We start from the raw sequence: 19,818 nt of genomic DNA, 5'->3' as shown, positions 1-19,818 counted from the left end.
CAAGAGTTTAGATGTCTGTAATCCAAAACGAGACAATATATATTGTCTGGTTTGGAGACAGGAAACACAGGATTGTTCATTGATGAGGTGCATGTTTCAATCACCCCTTGGTATTCAAGTTGATCTAAAATCTACCTGACGTGTTTTTAAGCTTCTTGCTTAACTGGGTACTGCCTTTGTGCAGTTGGTTGATTTTTTTAACTGGCTTTTGTGGTGAGGTGAATCCTCATCTAATCCTACATGAATTTTTTATAATGCTGGAGCTTGGGCAACTGCCCATTTCCTAGCATAAGTATATTTCAAATGTACTGGAACATAATTAGAGAAGGTTAGTTTAATGATGTCCTCGCCATGTGGGCACTCCCTGACAAATTCTGGTGGCCAGTGTTGTTCAGCTAAAAGTATATCATAACTTTTGAAAGTCGCTCCCAAAAGAGTGCTTTCATTTTTCTTGGTATGTCTCCCTCCATCCGGAGTGTTATTTCATATAACCTATGTGGAGAGCTAACCCTAGTATCTGCAGTTTCAACTTCAATGTCTTCATTCAAGTCCACTGTCTCCAGAAGGTTTTGGCGAGCTATTGTCACTCCTGCTGTGCTGTCCAACATTGTCTGAGCCCATTCTCCATTCTTGAGCTGTGTTCTCAGATCCTCGGCATGTCTGCTTTTTAGACCTTTTACTTTCTTTTTGGTGTATTGAGGTTTTGGTTTACTTTTCTGAACGTGTTGATCGTCTTTGGACTTCACGCGTTCTTACTCGTGTTCTGACAGTCCTCTTTTTCGGATGTCTGTGACGATAACTGAAAGGTATGAGAGGAATGTGTATCAGTATCTTGATACCTGTCAGTTTTTCTCAAATTAACCCTATTCCTGAGGTTGTACCCCTTTCAGAGGGCTCCTTTTGAGGAGACCTACCTCGGGAATGAGAACGCTTCTCTTTGGAAGGTTGTTTGCTCTTTTTCCACTTCTTTTTAAAAGATGTAGGAGTGTTTTTTGTAAAGACCTTTTCAGAACTTTCAGACAGTTGGGGTTTAACTGTATATTTCTATTAACTTTTGTAAGTTACTAAGAAATTCCTCGTCCGACATTGATTCAATGTCAGGGTCAGGGTTTGGAACACTGTATCCTTCAATGTTGAACAAACCAAACAGCTAATACATAGGACTTTTCGTCCTGCTCAGCTATGGCGGATATTATCCCTTACCCACTCCAGACTTCTTATGGAGTTTTATTAGTAGGGGTCTATGAGAAAAGCACGACTGAGTTACTTCAGTAAATAGAGAGACAGGCATTTGAATAAAGGGGTTTATTGACCAGTCTTTTTATTCATGCAAGAGATATGAACTGCTACAATCATAAGACAGAATGTGAAGTATAATACGTACAGCATTAGCAGTACTATAAAATAATACTGCAATAGCATGGTATGTAGCTATGACATATATAAAAATACATACATAAATAACACAGGCTATAATACTCAACTGGTGCTTCTAAAATAATCCTAACCCAGTGTTCCTAACCTACGAGTTGCCAAATGTTTCTCTAAGTTCTAATCAGCTCCATACCTTAGAATGATAGAGGTTGGTATCTCTTTCCCGGAACTCAATCTCTAACACCCCGCAAGGGGAGTCAGAAATACTGGAGCTGGATTCTCTGTGAGGAGGATGACAGCATCTGGTCAGTGCGTCAGTTGGGGGCTTGACTCCCTTCGGGACTTGCTGTGACGAGCCGCGTCCTGCAAGTAGGTAGCTGAACCGCACTTGCCATAGCAAGTGAAGGTATATATATACCTTGAAGGTGTTTAGGAATGCCAGTATTGACATACAAGGAAGGCATATAAAATCATGAATGAACACCAAAGGAATATATGTTCATGCATAATAAATGGATTCTTGGAGAAATCAATATCCAGGCAAGGGGAAGTCCTAAAGGCTTAAGAGTCTGGTTTTCAAAGTACTCCTTCAGACGAAGAGGAACGGATGTAGTTGACCATGCCTGTATTTGGTTAGCATGAGCAATGCCTAAATAAGGGCTGGATTTCTATGCCTAAATAAAGGCAATGTGAATTGTACCTATATAAGGGCATGAATCGGGAAAATCTATATATAGTATCTAGACACACAACACTAGGACCTTGGTGTGGCAGTGCTAAGGTGAGGAGAATTAGGAAGACCAGAACAGTCAGAGCCAGGAAAACTAATGGGACTGAACCTGTTGATCAGGACCAAGATGATGAGGCTCAGAAGAACCTACACAAAGAGAACCAAGACCAAAAGAGACCATACCATTGGATATAATGCCAGAAGGATATGAGGACAATGCACAGGGCCTATTATTGCAGGATGAAGGGCAATATCTAAGAGGTGATTGATATGTCTGAACGAGTAAGGAAAGTCACTTCTTCCTTGGAATCAATTCTAATTTATTTTTATGGTGCTTCATAACATAGGAAGAACATTTATAACCAACAGGTGTTTCGCCCCTTACATCGGTCATCTGTCCTGGGGCTACTCAGGGCGTTAGAAAAAATTATGAAGGCTGGGTTAGGAGAAGAGTTCCGTCCTTTCGCAGTAAGCTGTGAACGGCGATATATTAGTAGGCCATGCAAAGCTTCTGTAATCCGGCTGCGATCCGTCGGCTTGGGCCCAATAGACAAAGGTCAAGAGGATCAGAAAAAAAAGAAATAGCTAGACGAAGGGTAACTGAAAGCACTAGGATGACAAGGAGGATCAGGGCCAGGTGGATTAGGCATACAAAGTCCCAAACAAGGAAGATCTGAAACAAAAGGATCATGTCTAGTGTGCACATAAAAAGGAAACTTGTGACTGTGAGGACTATGAATAGAAGACCATTGTTAGACAAACCAGCCGGGGAGTCAGGAAGACTAGGAGAACAGGACCTGATAAATCAAGAGGGGCTGGTCAGGCAGAGCAAGCAGGACAAGAGAACTAAGAGGACAGGGAGGAGGAGGGCCAGTGGGACCACAACCAAGTATAAAGGAAGCTCACGGCACAGAGGCCCCGGGTTTCAGGACCTGGCATAGCAGGATAAGCAGGAAAGGGACAAGGAGGACCAGGACAAGGAAAGCTAGGATGACGGGAGCTTGAACAACCAAGTCAGGTGGCTACAACAGGATGGCTTGAACAAGGAGGATCAGGATAAAGTGGGCAAGTTAGTACAGGATTACAATGTGCAAGAGGGCCAGGGCCAAAAGTACCATGATACATTGGAGGAAGGCATGGAAAGGTAGTCAGGTAAGGAGTAAGTGGACTAGAGCCATTAAGGCCTGGGACCAAATGGAGAGGGTGAGATGGACTAGAAGTATAAGAATAAGCAGGACGTGTAACAGGGCTAGGAGGACCAGCGAGGTGAGAACCAAAGACACCAGAAATGACAAGTGGAGAAGGAACTATAAAATGGGGTATTAGGGTCATGTTTGTGAGAATCAGGGGAACCAGAACAACCAGAGCCACAAGTAACCAATAGGACCAAAATGACCATGCCTGCCCAAAAGAACATAGTAAAGAAGAGCATGACCAGTGGATACAGTATCATGTGTATCAGAAGGACCAGGGCAAGTACAATTACGGTGACCGAACCAGGAAGACTAGGAACGTCAGCCCTCATAAAACCAGGCCAACAGGGCTAGGTGGATAAGGTTCAAGCAGCATCAGGGTGAGGACCAGTAGTACCAGGATCAGGAAGGCCAGGAAGTGCAAACTTAAGGATGTGCCAGGATCAGGGCAAGGTAGACCAAGATCAGATAGGAATATACCCTGGAGCACCAGATTCAGGAACTTACCTGTACCAGGGTGAGCAGAACTTAGCTGGACCATGTGGATCAGAAGGACCAAAACACTCTAGAAAAGAAGGAATAGGACTGGGTGGATGACAAATGTTTTAAGGCACAGAAGGACCTGGAAGAGAAGGAAAAGGACATGAGCAGGAAGACATCTATGTGATTCCAGACCACATCTATTAGAGTATCCCTTTTGCAAATTGTTCTTATTTATGTTTTTTAAGCTGCCAGCCCCTATCCCCCCCACCTCTTTAGCCCATGTATACTACTGGCAAGTATCTGCTGATAAATCATAACAAAAGGGTCAGGGTTATTATATATGGGTATTTATTACGCGCACAACTACTCATGAGTATCCTGGCGGGTAACAAAAGGGTCAGGCTAACAAAAGGGTCAGGGGTGCTGGTAATAAAGTGGAGTTAAAAATAATAAAAAGGCTCTTATATACAAAAGAGGGGGTGATGCATTCTCCAGCTAGATCATCTCAGATAGCCCTAAGAGGGATTCTGTGTGACCTAGATATTTGTGCTAACATTCCCTGTGTATGTATGTGAGGTGGATAAGTAGCATGTACATAGTAGTAAGACTCCTTGTGTGGAAAAAGTCTAAGTGCATGGACTAGTGGGATGCATTTTGCATGACGTGAAGGACAGTAGATACAGCTTCCCTACACATAGGCCGTGTATTGATTACATCCTTGTGGATGGAGGGTGGAGACCCTGAACTGAAGTAAGTGAAAATGGATGAAAGGTTACCCAAAGAAATTGTGTGAGGTCCTTTTTAGCAAATGGATACAGATTAGTTCTTCCTCCGTGAGGATGTAGGGTAGATGTTGGAGGGTAAGTCGGAGATTTCTCTTATTAAAGGTGACAAAGTTTCTAAGCAGGGTTCCCTTTTGTCTGTGGCTGTTGACTGCTCAGGAAGGAGCTTGCTCCCCCTCTCTACCGCGCGCTGCAATGCGCTCTGACGCTCACCTGACTCTGCCAAGCGTTCCCCTACTGCCCACATTCAGCCGGGTCTGTCAGTGCTCCTGCAGTGATCTTTTGTCCTTTCTCCTTTTGCCTTTTTGTAGTGTTGTTCTTGCCACTGTTGTTCATATCTGCCTTGCTACTTAGCATCTGTTTTCCTAGCTTTATGTTTTTTTAGCCTGGTTGTACTGTTGTCAATCTTGCCTCTATCTGCCTTGCTACTTTGCCTCAGTTTTCCTATCTTTTTGCCCTTTTTGCCTTGTTATACTGTTGTCAGTCATGTTGCTATCTGCCTTGCTACTTTGTATATGTTGTTCCAGCTTTTGTCCTTTTTAGCTTTGTTGCACTGCTGTCAGTTTTGCCGCTGCTGCAAATATATGCCTTGCTACTTTGATTCTGTTATCCTAGCTTTTTGTTTCCTTGTAGCCTTGCTGTATTGCTGCCAGCCTCACCGCTGACTCTTTTCTCACTCAGGATCATTTTCGGACCCTAGTTCCCATCACATTCTTAACCTCGGAAGCTAGAAGACCAGCAGCAAGCTCACCTCCATTCTCAATGCTTCCATCACTACAGCCAGCTTCCCCGAATAATGAAAGCACGCAATCAGACCCATTCCCAAGAAGCCATCCACTGACCCCAATGAGCTCAAGAATTACTGCCCCATCTACCTGCCCCCTTTATCCACCAAAGTCCCCAAACAGGCATTCAACCACCAACTTACTGAACACCTGGAGCACAATAGCCTGCTGGACACCTTCCAATTCGGATTCCACATGAACCACAGCATAGAAACAGACCTTATCATGCCACAGGTCACATCAGAACCCTCCTAAACCGCTGAGAGTCACCTGACCTGATCTTATTCAACCTCTTTGGAGCATTCAACATCGTATCCCACCACACCCTTATTCAGAGGCTTCACCGCATTGGAATCCAAGGGTTCATCCTCAGGTGGACCACCTCCTTCCTCACTGGAAGAACACAGATCATTCACCTATCTCCTTTCACCTTGGAACCCAAGACTATCATCTGCATTCCCCAACCTCACTCTTTTTAAGACTTACGTGACCCCCGACCAACATTTTTGTCAGAACCCATGGACTGAACATCATATCTTATGCAGACGACACCCAGCTCATCCTCTTGCTATCTGAAGACCCCTCCTCCACCAGAGTCAACTTCCACAGGTGCATGATGAGAGTCACTGATTGGATGAGGAACAACTGCTTGAAACTCAACACTGACAAGTCTGAGGTGCTGAACTTCGAGAGCAACACCTCCCCATTGACTAACTCTTGGTGGGCCTCTGAACTAGGACCATCACCCACATCGACTGACCATGCCCACAACCTTGGCATCATCCTTGACAGCAAACTCATCAAGAAAAGCCAGATCAACCCAGTCTTGTCAACCTGCTTCCTCACTCTTTGCATGCCGTGGAACATCTTCAAATGGCTCAGCATCAGGACTAATTGTACCATCACCCAATCCCAAATCACCATCCGGTTGGACTGCAGCAACGCACTCTACTGTGGAATCACCTAGCACCTCGTGAAGAGACTACAGACTATTCAAGAAACAGCAGCCAGCCTTATCCTCTATCTCCCTAAATAGTCCCACCCCCCCCACATAAAGAGCCTCCACTGGCACCCCATCCAGAAGAGATGCCAATTCAAGATACTTATCAAGCCTACAAAGCCTTACACAATCAAGGACCAGTGTATTTCAACCATCGCCTCAACTTCCACCTACCCGCCAGACACCTGCACTCCACCTCCTGCTTCCTCGCCTACACCACCACATCTGCAAAAACACCAGTGGAGGATGCTCCTGCTCCTACCTCACTGTCAAGGATCAAAATGGTCTCCCCCTGCACCTTAACACCTCTTCCTCTCTCTCAGAGTTCAGGAAAGGACTCAATATCTGGCCGTTCAACTGAAGATCCTGCAACACCAGACCTCAGAGCCCAGAGACCCTGGCGGTTGATTAGCCACCCTTTATAAATCCGATTGACTGATTGAAGCCAGTCAGGTGCTCAGATCATATGGCTTCATTGTACCCTTGTTTTCAAAACTCCTGCTTGGAGCCAGCACTATTGCTACTGCTGTGAGAGCCATCACCCAACACAAATGCTGTGCCTGAGCTACATATTTTAAAGAGAATCACCCTATATCAGTTCTGAAACCTCAACATCCGGTCTGGAAAATCAGTATTAAAGTGGAACTGTGAAATGATTGATCCGTAGGTCACGAGAATAGAGGTAACAAAATGCCTCTGTATATTTAGTGGTTTTTTCTTACAATATTTGTCATAAAGTCAATGAATTAAAATGTCTAAGTTTCATTTCTTGTGTCTTTGATGCTTATATGTCTTTCTCAAATTTACTGGGAAATGCATTCATATTCCAATGATATTCAGTTCAATTAATATTTGAATGTAGCTCCTAGAAGGAATACTTCCTCTGATGGCCCAACAGAGTAGGGACCATCTAAAGAAGGACTTTATACCATTTACCCTATTTAAAGTAACACTTGGATGTGAGGGACAGGAAAATATTAATGACCCTGTCACCCTAGGAAAGAACTCCCAGTGTGTGGGACTATTCATTTTTTTGTATAAAAGTGTGTTCTTTAAAAACAAGACATATTTTAAAGGTCTGCTGTCCAGCTACCATGTCTGACAGTAATATCCTTCAAATGTTTCATCCATACACAGGAGCCACCATAACAAAGAGTTCCTATCAATGTAGAGATTTGTACACAGGGCTAGCGGACAACTCTAAATTTGTTGGGATGGAGGTCCGTTAGGATGACCGAGGTATTGCTCTCTTGCATTCTTATGGAGTTACCTCCATCTCGAAACTCTAAATCAGGACCATAGTCTTATTTCCTCTATCATGAGATTGAAATAAAGCCTCTCATTTATATTGTGTTGGTCACATAATAAGGGGCCCTGTTCAATTGTTTCTATTTTGAAAAAATCGCTCTAAATATTAGATGGCACCATGTCATTGGAATACAACATTTCCATTTCTTGTTTTTTTACAAATCATTATTTTTAGGTTCTTTAGTTTGATTTCTTTAATTGAATTGAACCAGAATGATTAATCCCAGAATGCACCGATTTGCTACAGACAAAGAGGTGTTCTGATAACATGGAGCCTTCTGGTAATCCTACTTTTGACCCTAGTAAATTTCCATGGCTTTGTGAGTAAGACCAAGGACATAGCTTTAGAAGAGTACACAGCAATAACTAATTTTGCAAAGGTTCGAATCATCTTTAACATTAGCCACTACTACAGGTAAACGTTAAGAAATAGGAGCATTTGTGGTGCACGAGACAACTCCATAAAGAGCCTTCCAACTCGCTATGTCTTTGCCAATGGTGTACTGGAGTTGCATTTTGTGTCATGTCTGTCAAAATAACTTTAAAACGTTCAAACATTTAGGACTTTTAAACCTATAACAAAGTGCTTGCATCTAAGTCAGTTTTCGCACTAAGTGCCTCATGTCAAAAAATCACAGGGTTTCGGAAAACAAAAGTGCTTATCATTATGTAAAACACCCTTTTTATGATTTGGAAAATTCTTTTGACTAGTAAAGAACATTTGCAATTGTATCTGAATTGTAAATAGGAGGGTTCATGAAAGGGGCTGTCTCCCTCCCCTTTCCAACTCAAACAGCATTATTTTTTATAGTTTGTGATTGTAATGGTGTTGCAAACCACTGACGATCTAATGACCCTCTAGATGGGATGGTAACTTATGTGCATAGAAGATGGGGTCTACTTAGGATCCCCTTTTACTTTCTCAATCATTTTGGCAACTTCAGGGGGGTGACGTTTTCCAAAACTGAAAACATTTAAACCAGTACTTTAAGGAACACAAGCTGCTTTTGGGAAAAAAAGAACATTTTACATTTTGGAATGCAGTTATAGAGATAGTGGTTTGCTGTCCTTTAGAGGCCACCATCCCTGTGATTAAAGCAAATCACAGAAAGTTGCAAAGTGGCAGCTGGCTAATTAATAATTATTATTCTGCAATCTCGGCTGAGTAGATGGGTTTGTTTGCAAAATACTATTCCATTTGCAAAACGTATGTGCGAAATTTGCGACCACTTTTTTAAATTCAATAGTATTACATCAGAAATTTCATGAGATGGATGGCGATTGTATCCACTCCTTGTTTGCTGTAAGTACCTGTTGAAATCTGCATAAAGCATGTTAATAAATGCAATAAGCTGTTTAGATAACAATCAGATAAGTAGTGAAGTTATTCTGCTATTTGCATGGCCATTGGCCAAGATGTGCATACTCTCTACTACTTAGCCAGCCACAAGGAGAATAATAAAGGTTATTTTTAAGTTCTTTGCAAGGTCACCTGCAATACAGTACGATATTTTTACCATTTAGCCAGCTGTCTGGTCAATATTGATACCTCTTTGGTACTTGCCAGTCTACTGGTCAAATAATAAATAATTTCAGTTTTTTAACCAACAGCCACATACTTATGTTTATTTGCTATTTGCATGGCCTAATTGTACATGTTTACCAGCAGCTGAGTAATGAGGGAAGTTGTTGGCCAAATAATACAAAACCTCTGCCATTTAGCCTAAGACCAGGTGAACAGTGAAGTTTCCATGTAATTTGCGCAGCTGCCAGCCAAACAATGCAAAAACAGTGCAGAATATCTACTAGTTAGCCATCAGTTGGGGTAATAGTGAAGTTGTTTTGCTATTTAGAGGGCTGCCGACCAAATAGTAAATCATTTCTACTATTTGGCAAGCTGCTGGATAAATAGCCATGACCAACTGAAAATGCAGGCAAATGTCTGTGGCTCTATCATGATAGGCAGAGCCAGGCACCTGTTTGCGCTTGCTGTGTGTAAAGTGAATTCCTATAATCTCTTTTTTTTAAATGTATTGCTCTATTTACAGCCAATACTGCTCGGAGATTAATTCACTGTACCCAACGCAGGCACATAACAACAGGCGCTGGACTTTGTCCATAAACAGATAAGGGCCCTTGATGTCATATGGTGCACACTTTCAATTTCTCAGGAATAGAAACCATGAATGCAGTCAATTAACCTTCAGACTAAGATTTCCACTACTATTGAGACACTTCTATGAAAATGTCAACTTTGAACCAAGGGGATGAGTCAAGGGGAGGAGTCTGAGACATTCATATACCTTCAGTAAACACATTCAGGTCACAGTCAATTCATCTTCCTCCAGTAAAGAATAAAGCGGCTGCAAAACGAGGTAAGCGTAAAAAGAGCATTTTTAGATAATGTTATCTTGATTATCCTTGCTTGCTCTAGGCCTGTTTCAACTTTGATACTCCACTATTTTCAGGACTCCAAAACAACAACGGGAATAGTCAGGAGCATTAAAATTCAGCAAGATCTGGGTAAGCAGCTCATGCAGACATCAGGGAATGAATCAAACCACAACAAAACAAAGCTGGTATTTTAAACATCCACCTTTGTTGACATATAGAGGCTTCCATCAATGTCACCTGGTAAACGCCAGTGCAGTATGAACGAACAACTATCCATATAACAGGGTTTTTCCTGATGCAAGGTCCATGGTACACAAAACTGTTGAATAAATGACTTTCCTATGTCTCTCTATGTCTGAATGTCAGCTGCAACAAATGCAATGTGCTTAAATGTTCTTAGTAAATCAGAGAATCAGTCATGCTGCACTCCTCCAGGAGCAATCAGTTTAATAAGGAACGTTTATCTCTCATGCAAACTCAGGCTGCACTCATACCTCACAACTAGCACCTTCATGATACAAAGTACAAATCAGAAGAAATGTGCAGTGATTGGCAGTTTATGGATTAACAAAGAAAATTGTGAGTTATAAGTATCACAGTTTAAATAATCTAGGATACTCTGATACAGTATAGTGTTTGATATGGCTCTTGCACTGGTGATGGTTATAATATAGTTGTCACACATGGAATGCATACAAAATGCAGAAGCCAGACTCACACCCAGACTCCCACCCTGCACACACATCATCTCATACCTCAAAGAGCCTCACTGTCTCCTGGTCCCCATACACACCGTTTTCACACTCTTCACAAACAGTTATAATGTTGTGCATAATCGAGGTCTCCCTTACCTTAACAACAGCATCAACTTCCAATCCCCTACCAGAAACCTATGTTCTGCCTTGCTTTCAGCTCACTGACATACTCGGCATCCTCAGGGTCAGAGCCGGTGGCTACACCTCGTACCTCACACCCAAACAATTGCCTGGAACAACCTCCCCCTCAGGTTCTCCCTGCACATCAGAGCCATCTCTCCACTCCCTATATTCCACAAGACACTGAGGACATGTCTCTTTACCCAGACCTCAGACTCGGCCAGCCCAGTCCCTCTCATCTAATGCCAGTATGCTCTCCCGAGTGAGATGTGCGCACTACAAAAAGTCAAAATATAACATGTGGAGATATAGTTCAAATTGGTTTGTGTGTGTCTTTTCTACCCCAGACAATGTCATTGGGATTAACACCCATAGACGAAACACATGCTAGCTACAGTTCATATATTGACTGAAAGTCTGAAATAAAAGACAACTGGTTAAGCTTCTTTATGGACTCACTTTGAATCAGTTATTACCAAAGAATTACTACACTGCGGTGAGAAATCAAGACCAGTTTGCAGTGCCCCCCTCCCCCTTTTCCCAAATTTTGAATTCTAGGTGCTGGTTTTCTGACTCTGATTGTGCCCTGGGCTCTGCTAACCAGACCCAGGGCAAGTGCTCTGTCAGGGTTAGATTTGTTATAACTGTCACAGGAAATAAGTGATATACATTGCTTTTCTGATGAGCCAAAATCCAGGCTCCAAGCAGGTTTTTTCTGACTGGCCAGTCTCTGCCAGGCTGAGCCAACATACCTTAATGAGGTGTGCGGTGGCCTGGGCTGAGACAAAAGAAGCCTCTGGTGGGAGGAGAACTGCAGCTGCATAATATAAGGCTGATGGATGTGGAATAGCCAAACTGGTCTTCAAGCAGGGAATGACAGGTCACTGGCTCATCCCCACAGCTTGTCACCCCAGCCAGACAGGAGCCCCAGTAATTAGTTTACCAGTCGGGGTAGATGGGACATTTTAGGGAAACTTAGCCAGGCTAGTGGGATGGTTTAAAGAGAGTTTCTCCATTTTGGACTTTGAAAGAATAGTGCCTTCTGGGTCAATAATATGTCCCCCTGCTTGTCACCCAATGACACTCGATCCAAATGGGGAGAGCTGCCCAGCAACTCAGATCCCTGCCTGAAAGGAGACAAAGAAGAACTGCCCTGTTGCAACCATGGCCTTCACTTTAATGGATTGTACTCTGGATGACTGCACCTACTGCACACAGTGGAACTTCAGTTCTAAGGAATTTGCCTTGCTTTTAAAGGTGAAGGAGTGGGCTCCCTGAAAGTAGCAGGTTAAAAGAGCTACGCGCATCACCTCCTACTCAGTGCATTCAACCCGTACTCCATCATAGTGGCCCTCAAACCTTTACTTTGTCCCGGTCGAGCATGGCCAGATGTCCCTAGTTGGCGCTTTTCATGTTTAGGCACTAGAAAACATTTAATTTTTTAAAATTCATATCTCCGTTTACCCACATTGTATTTTTGTCATTTTAATCATTATAATATTTCCCATTTCTATAAATTGGTGTTGGATTATTATTGTGTGTTGTTTTTATTTATTTAATGTATTGGTATTAATAATGATCTTTATTTAGATATAAAACATATCTTTAAAAGAATTTACAGATTCACAGCCTGACCGAATATTAGAATAAAAACTTCTAGGAATAACAACACAAGTGTAGATATAAAGGCACAATCCATTAACAAACATTATAAAAACTGGAATTTTATCTCGTAGTGTATTTTAAAATCACAAAAATTGAAACAAGACGCCAGCTTGCATGAATATAACCAAATTGTATCTAACATTGCTAAGAATAAAAAGGGCACTTTAGCATGGTCTCCTTAGGTTAAAGATGTGATATGCTCGCAGGATAAATTTTGTAAATTTTATGTTTAGCACTGTATTTTCCGGGTTCAAAGCTGCCATGATGGCTTGCCTGCAGGACCGAACACCCAGCCTATTCCATTCTGATTTTAATCCAGACCTGCGTTCAATGTTAAGGGCTGGGCAAAGGCAGCTTACATGGTGTAATGGATATGTGCTGGCCAGATAGCAGGCTGGGACCGGGTGTCTGTAGGAATTTATCGTGACCCAGGCGTGGCTACGTTTCAGAAAGAGTGCTTTGTCAGTGAGACGAGAAGTCATTCTCACACATTTTTTATAGCTTTTTTAAATGCTATCTGGCCTGGGTTTAGGGCCCACAAATCGCTTGCTGACATTTGGTTAATGGCGTCTGTAAGAAGCCGTCCGTACAAACCCCCCGGGTTTATCTGGCTGATTTCTTGCCAGACTAGGGATTCTAAAGTACCTGGCTCAGCTTGTCTTAACTTGTGACACAGATTGAGGTATGCCCCAGTGGCTGAGGCCTCGTAGTTTATTAGCCCCATCTCCAACCTGATCTCCAACCTGATCTGCGCTTAGTGGTCTGTTGGTTCAGGGTTGTGCTCATTTTACCCCTAAAGATCTCAACGCCGTAGGATAAGGTGGGGCCAACCTTTGCTCTCATTACCTCCAAGAGGGGGGCTAAGGTTGGACCGGAAAGATCTTTCGCAAGTTTGCCGGGTGACACCATAAGGGTCACTGCTTTAACTCCGATCTCTCTACGCTGTTTTTTGTAGCTACATTTTGAGTCCAGGTGGACGCCTAGGTATTTATAGGACTGGCCAATTTCTAAACTAACATTATTGAATGACCAGCCGCCCCCTGTGTATCGTTTCTTTCCGAATGTAACTACTTGCGTTTTCTTTAGATTAACCTCGAGTTGGTTGCTGATCGTATAATCGAACAGTTTATCGAGGAGTCTTTGCAACCCTACCCTGGTTAAACTAAAGAGAGCCAGGTCGTCGGCATATAAGAGGTTGCTTAGAGTCATGCCGCCCACCTTCGGAGAGTGACTATTAGTGTCGTCTAGGACCGCTGACAGATCTGCTACAAATAAGTTAAAAAGAAGGGGGGCCAGCACACATCCCTGCTTCACTCCTCTAGTTGTCATTATTTTCCGTGAGAGATGTGTGCCGGTCCCCAGCTTCACCCGCACCCACGTCCTAGTGTAGAGCTGAATTATTCCCTCTAGTAGTTTCTCTGGAATCCCCCACATCTTTAGTTTGGCCCATAGGGCCTCCCTGGGGACTCTATCGAATGCTGCTTTGAAGTCAACAAAGCAGCAATGAACTAATCTTGAGGTTGCAGCTGCCCTATCGACTACAGTTGTTATTGCTAGCAAGTTTGTACGGGTTCCTGAGTGTGCCACAAACCCAGTCTGGTTCATTGGCAAGCGCTTATTGTCCTTTACCCATAACCTTAGGTCCTCTAATAGAAGACCTGCATAATGTTTTGCCTCTATGTCCAGTAGGGCAATGAGTCTATAATTGCTCGGGTGGGCATGGGGTCCAGATTTATAAATTGGGTGTATTATGGCTCCCCGCCATGACTCTGGTATTGTGGATGTTCTTAATGCATAATTGAAAAGATTGGCCAATGTTCCTGACCAGAGGGTAATATCAGATTTAAACAAAGTTTGTGGCAGGCCATTTGGGCCTGGCGCCCCGTCGGATCTTGCTTTTGACAATAGTTTTGAGACCTTTTCATGTGTTATACTCCACGAAGGACCATACCCTTGGCTGGTCTCAGTTACGGTGGGGTTTCCAGAGAGGCTTGGATAATCAGGAGACTTAAAGTGATCAAGCAGGAAATTTGCCCAGTCTGATTCAGGGATGTTGGCCGACCCCGTGCACACTGTACCTAAGCTGATGCGGTTAATAAGCGCCCAGAATTACCTTGAGTTTTTTTGCTTACTTTCCCACACCAGGTTACTCCAGAATTGGTTTTCATGTGCCCATTTGTCCTTTTTGATCGCTCGCATGAATGATTTTTGTGAGGTTTGATAATTGGATATGCCATCACTGTTTCCCGGGAATTTGGCCAGTGCCCGCAGGGCCTTATTTCTCGCTATCTTTAGTGACTTCGTCGTCTGAGATAATGTAAATTGGTGCGTCGAGGTTGCCCTTTGGGCTTGATGCCTTACAGGGAACAGATGAATCAGGTGGGAGCATAACATGGACCATTGTTTGGTTGGGCTAGCCTCATGCTCCTGGCCCAGTATTATTATTTTCGCGCTTGCCTGAAGAATATTCATGCTAATTTCTTCAGTCCACTTTAGGCGCTTTAAGTTTTCTGTGTGGGTTCCCTGAAGTTTCGATGGTGCCATTTTGTGATACTCTGGGTTTATGTTGAAGACTGTGACCTGGGGCCTGTGATCACTTTCGGTTCTTGGGTGTATTCTAAAGTCCATGATGCAATTTAACAGGGGTGCGGTGCAGATTGTATAATCCAGATGCGATTGCTTTGAGCCGTTTGTCCATGTCCACTTTGGTGGAGTGTCCCCGGCTGTTCTGCCATTGATGACAAGGTAACCTGCACTATAAAATTGGCTCACGCATAGGTCGCCTAGATTACTTTGAGTTTGTGTAAGCGGTTTAGTTTGCTTAGTGGCCTCGATGATTTGGATTAGGGGGGGCCATCATTATCTGCTATCTTCCCCTGAAATAGGTAGGTGTTAAAGTCCCCAGTAACTATGCAGTCTGAATTGGGTTGGTCCGTGGCTATATCGTTCATAATCTCGGTTAGACGGGTCAGATGGACCTTTTTTGTGCGAGTACTGGGGTTAATGTACACATTTAAGAGAACGAGGGGGCGGTGTTTCCGCCAAGGGTCGATCTTGACCCCTAGGATCCAGTCTTCCTTAAGGGGCCATTGTATTATTCGGGCTTTTATAGAGTTTGATACGTAAGTTGCCAGCCCGCCTTTCGAGTGGCCAAAGCGACTGTCCCTGGTTGCTGGATTCCATGTCTCAGTGAAACCAAGCACTGGGCTCCCCTGTAAAGCCCAGGTTTCCTGTAGTGCTATTACTGAGTGATTCCCCAAGAAAGATTGCGTGTCTGGGTCCCCAATTTTTTGGTGTAAACCACTTATGGTTAATCAACAGGGAGGGATGAGGATTTTGTGTGTCCGTTTCTTTCCCCAAGGTAATGTATATTTGTAATCAACAAAATTGGACACTTGTAACACTGCTCAACCTTTGGTTCAGTGTGGATAAGGAAACCCTCAAAGAAGTCAATGTTAGATGGAATTGCGGTATATTGGTTTCATCCGCCCCACATTGACATTCAGGCAGTTATCATAGGGTTATTCCTATTTGTGTGTACTGCTTGCCTCATCCAGAGGCACCTCCAGTCTCGAGTGCAGTGTCCAGAGACAAAAAGGATTTCCCCACAGAGGAAGGTGAAGAAAAAAATAATAAAAATAAAGAGTTCTTAAAAAAATGAGAAAAATGCCTTATAATTTTGTTTCAGGGCAAGTTTCCATTGGTTAAAATGGTTTATATATTAGATACAGGCCGAGTTACTGGGCCATGTAGTATTGCAAAGAAAAGGTTGTCGACATGTTTCAGTTGCCTGGGCCAGGAGGTCTATGGAGCTTTCGTCAGGACTTACAAACATAGGATAGACATAAAGTTTACACATAAAATACTACTCACACTACTTGTGCGGTAATCCATTTCTCATAATAATTTTATGAGAAGTATGCTCTTCATGATCTAGGAAGAAAGGTAAAATTAAAGCATATTGGCTAATTGTTGCAAACATTAAATTTTAAGTTTTCTGCGGGGGGGGGTGGGGGGGTTTGTACAAAATCACAGGTAATAATTATAATTACACTGGACTGACTGGAAGGAAGGAGATAGGGAGCTATAGATACAACTTGATTTTATGTGGTAGTGCGCTAGGAGATAATTGCCATATATTCACATTATATATATTCAGAGCGAAAAGTCTCTAAAATCACTTCGATGTGGTAGGCGCAATCTGTATGGTCGAGTGGTCTCAGGTCGCACTCTACCGGCGCTGTATAATATGCGTTATATATTATAAACAAGTGGATCCATATGGATAACTGCTGTTTGTGTGTCTGCTACTATGCGGATGGTAAGGCCAACATTAGCGTGTGTAGTGGTGAAGCGTTTATGCTCAAGGGTGTTTTCGCAACCTGCCCAACTTGAATATGTTAGAATGGGGGAGGCAGGAGTTAAACAAACATTTTTACTTAAACATTGCTCATGCTTCTAAAGTAGCTCAAAATCTATAGCCGCGCTGTAGTTGAAAAATACGACATAGCGTCTGGAGTGACTTTAGGAAAAGGGCATTTGCGTATTACTCAAAAATAACCTTTAAAACGTTAGCGTTTGCAAACTTGCCTTTTAGCCAATTTTTGCGCCTCAAAAGAAACTGTAGCAAGAACAGTGACTATCAAGAACAAGCGAAGGGCCTAAGTGAAAGATTGAGAAGGAGAGATTACACTGAAAGAGTCATCAAAAAGTGTAAAAAAAGAGCTGACAACCAACCAAGGGAATGCCTCCTCCAAACATATCACAAAGAACCAGTAAAAGATTTGACAACCTGTGTGACTACCTTCAATCCAGCTACCTATGCCATCCAAAAACTGATCCAAAAAAAAAACCTGGCATATAGTGAACACTGGCCAATATGATTGGCCAAGACCCAGGTTCGCCAACAGAAGGACAAAAAACCTAAAGGACACTCTTGTACACACTCGCCCCAGGCAAAATACCCGGATGCCTGTAACTAACAGTGTTACTATGACCCCTCTGTCAGGACATTTCCCCTGCGGTACTTGTGTTGCTTGTAAAACAACAACAGCCACAAAAACTCTACAACTAATGGACAACTTCGTTTGGACACAAAAGCAGTCCACGAACTGTAACTCATCCCATGTTATCTACATGATCCAGTGCCCATGCCAGAAAAAATACATTGGGATGACTTGCCGCAAAATTAAACTCAGGATAGGTGAGCACAAAAGCAACATCAGGTTAAAAAAGAACACTACTAAACTGTGCTCCCATTTCTTGGAACTGAATCACTCCCATGAAGAAATGCAGTGGACAGTCATCGAGATGTTGACCAACAAATCTGGTAACGTGGAAAAAATACTATACGAAAAGGAGCAAAGATGGGTGGACCGCCTACGTACATTTGAGTACGGTTTGAACGATAACATCGCATGGCATCACTTTGCTAAATGAACTGAAAAAAGTGAAAAAAAGTGAAATAATGTGAAAACATTTTCATTGCATGTGACTTGACACGTTGTCTCAACCAAAATGAAGAAATAGGTCCATAATCACACAGTATGCAATTAATCGTCATCTTTTTTATCAGCATTCCTTTGGAAACATTTTGCAGCCAAATCTTTTCTGCATTTTAACTATAAAAAAGTTAACCGGTATATTGACATCTTACTGCGCCTTTAAACCAGTCAGACCCAACCCCTTTAAAAAAGGAAACAGTAACGCGACTTCCGCACACCGGGGGCAGAGTCAGCACAAGGCTAGAACGTAGCTTCCACGCGGGTAATGGGGGCATGAAAACTCTGAGCTTTGTTACGGGTAAGACGTATAATTGCCGATTTTCCATACTTATAGACGTTTCTCCTCTAACCCAGCTCTGCACTTTTAAGAAGTGGTCCCCCGTTGAAAGTGGTGTACTCTTACACAGCAGGTAAGAGCCGAATGCGCGTTTGCAAACGCTAACGTTTTAAAGGTTATTTTTGAGTAATACGCAAATGCCCTTTTCCTAAAGTCACTCCAGACGCTATGTCGTATTTTTCAACTACAGCGCGGCTATAGATTTTGAGCTACTTTAGAAGCATGAGCAATGTTTAAGTAAAAATGTTTGTTTAACTCCTGCCTCCCCCATTCTAACATATTCAAGTTGGGCAGGTTGCGAAAACACCCTTGAGCATAAACGCTTCACCACTACACACGCTAATGTTGGCCTTACCATCCGCATAGTAGCAGACACACAAACAGCAGTTATCCATATGGATCCACTTGTTTATAATATATAACGCATATTATACAGCGCCGGTAGAGTGCGACCTGAGACCACTCGACCATACAGATTGCGCCTACCACATCGAAGTGATTTTAGAGACTTTTCGCTCTGAATATATATAATGTGAATATATGGCAATTATCTCCTAGCGCACTACCACATAAAATCAAGTTGTATCTATAGCTCCCTATCTCCTTCCTTCCAGTCAGTCCAGTGTAATTATAATTATTACCTGTGATTTTGTACAAACCCCCCCACGCCCCCCGCAGAAAAGTTAAAATTTAATGTTTGCAACAATTAGCCAATATGCTTTAATTTTACCTTTCTTCCTAGATCATGAAGAGCATACTTCTCATAAAATTATTATGAGAAATGGATTACGGCACAAGTAGTGTGAGTAGTATTTTATGTGTAAACTTTATGTCTATCCTATGTTTGTAAGTCCTGACGAAAGCTCCATAGACCTCCTGGCCCAGGGAGCTGAAACATGTTGACAACCTTTTCTTTGCAATACTACATGGCCCAGTAACTCGGCCTATATCTAGTATATAAACCATTTTAACCAATGGAAACTTGCCCTGAAATAAAATTATAAGGCATTTTTCTCATTTTTTTAAGAACTCTTTATTTTTATTATTTTTTTCTTCACCTTCCTCTGTGGGGAAATCCTTTTTGTCTCTGGACACTGCACTCGAGACTGGAGGTGCCTCTGGATGAGGCAAGCAGTACACACAAATAGGAATAACCCTATGATAACTGCCTGAATGTCAATGTGGGGCGGATGAAACCAATATACCGCAATTCCATCTAACATTGACTTCTTTGAGGGTTTCCTTATCCACACTGAACCAAAGGTTGAGCAGTGTTATAAGTGTCCAATTTTGTTGATTAAAAAAGTAAACCACTTATGTTCCAGGAGCATAGTAGGGTAATTTGGTCTAAGGGGGAGTTGGATGCTGCTCCTGACTGTGGTGGCTGC

General features: G+C 42.6%; 1 protein-coding gene across 4 annotated transcripts in view; it reads left to right on the top strand.

Annotated features, from left to right (window-relative positions):
* The first annotated feature begins 9,952 nt into the window (after positions 1-9,952).
* LOC144792267 (interferon-induced protein with tetratricopeptide repeats 5-like) overlaps positions 9,953-19,818 on the top strand; it is a 53,989-nt gene continuing 44,123 nt past the window's right edge. The window contains exons 1-2 of one of the 4 annotated variants that reach the window (XM_078667301.1): positions 9,973-10,030; positions 10,124-10,178. The gene's annotated coding sequence lies outside the window, so the exon portion shown is untranslated. Of the gene's footprint in view, positions 10,031-10,123; positions 10,179-19,818 lie in introns of all 4 variants that reach the window. The other 3 variants (XM_078667450.1, XM_078667229.1, XM_078667376.1) reach the window with 3 other exon arrangements.

Source organism: Lissotriton helveticus, chromosome 1_1, assembly GCF_964261635.1.
Source record: "Lissotriton helveticus chromosome 1_1, aLisHel1.1, whole genome shotgun sequence".
NCBI classification, from domain to species: domain Eukaryota; kingdom Metazoa; phylum Chordata; class Amphibia; order Caudata; family Salamandridae; genus Lissotriton; species Lissotriton helveticus.
This window is presented reverse-complemented; position numbering and strand designations above follow the sequence as displayed.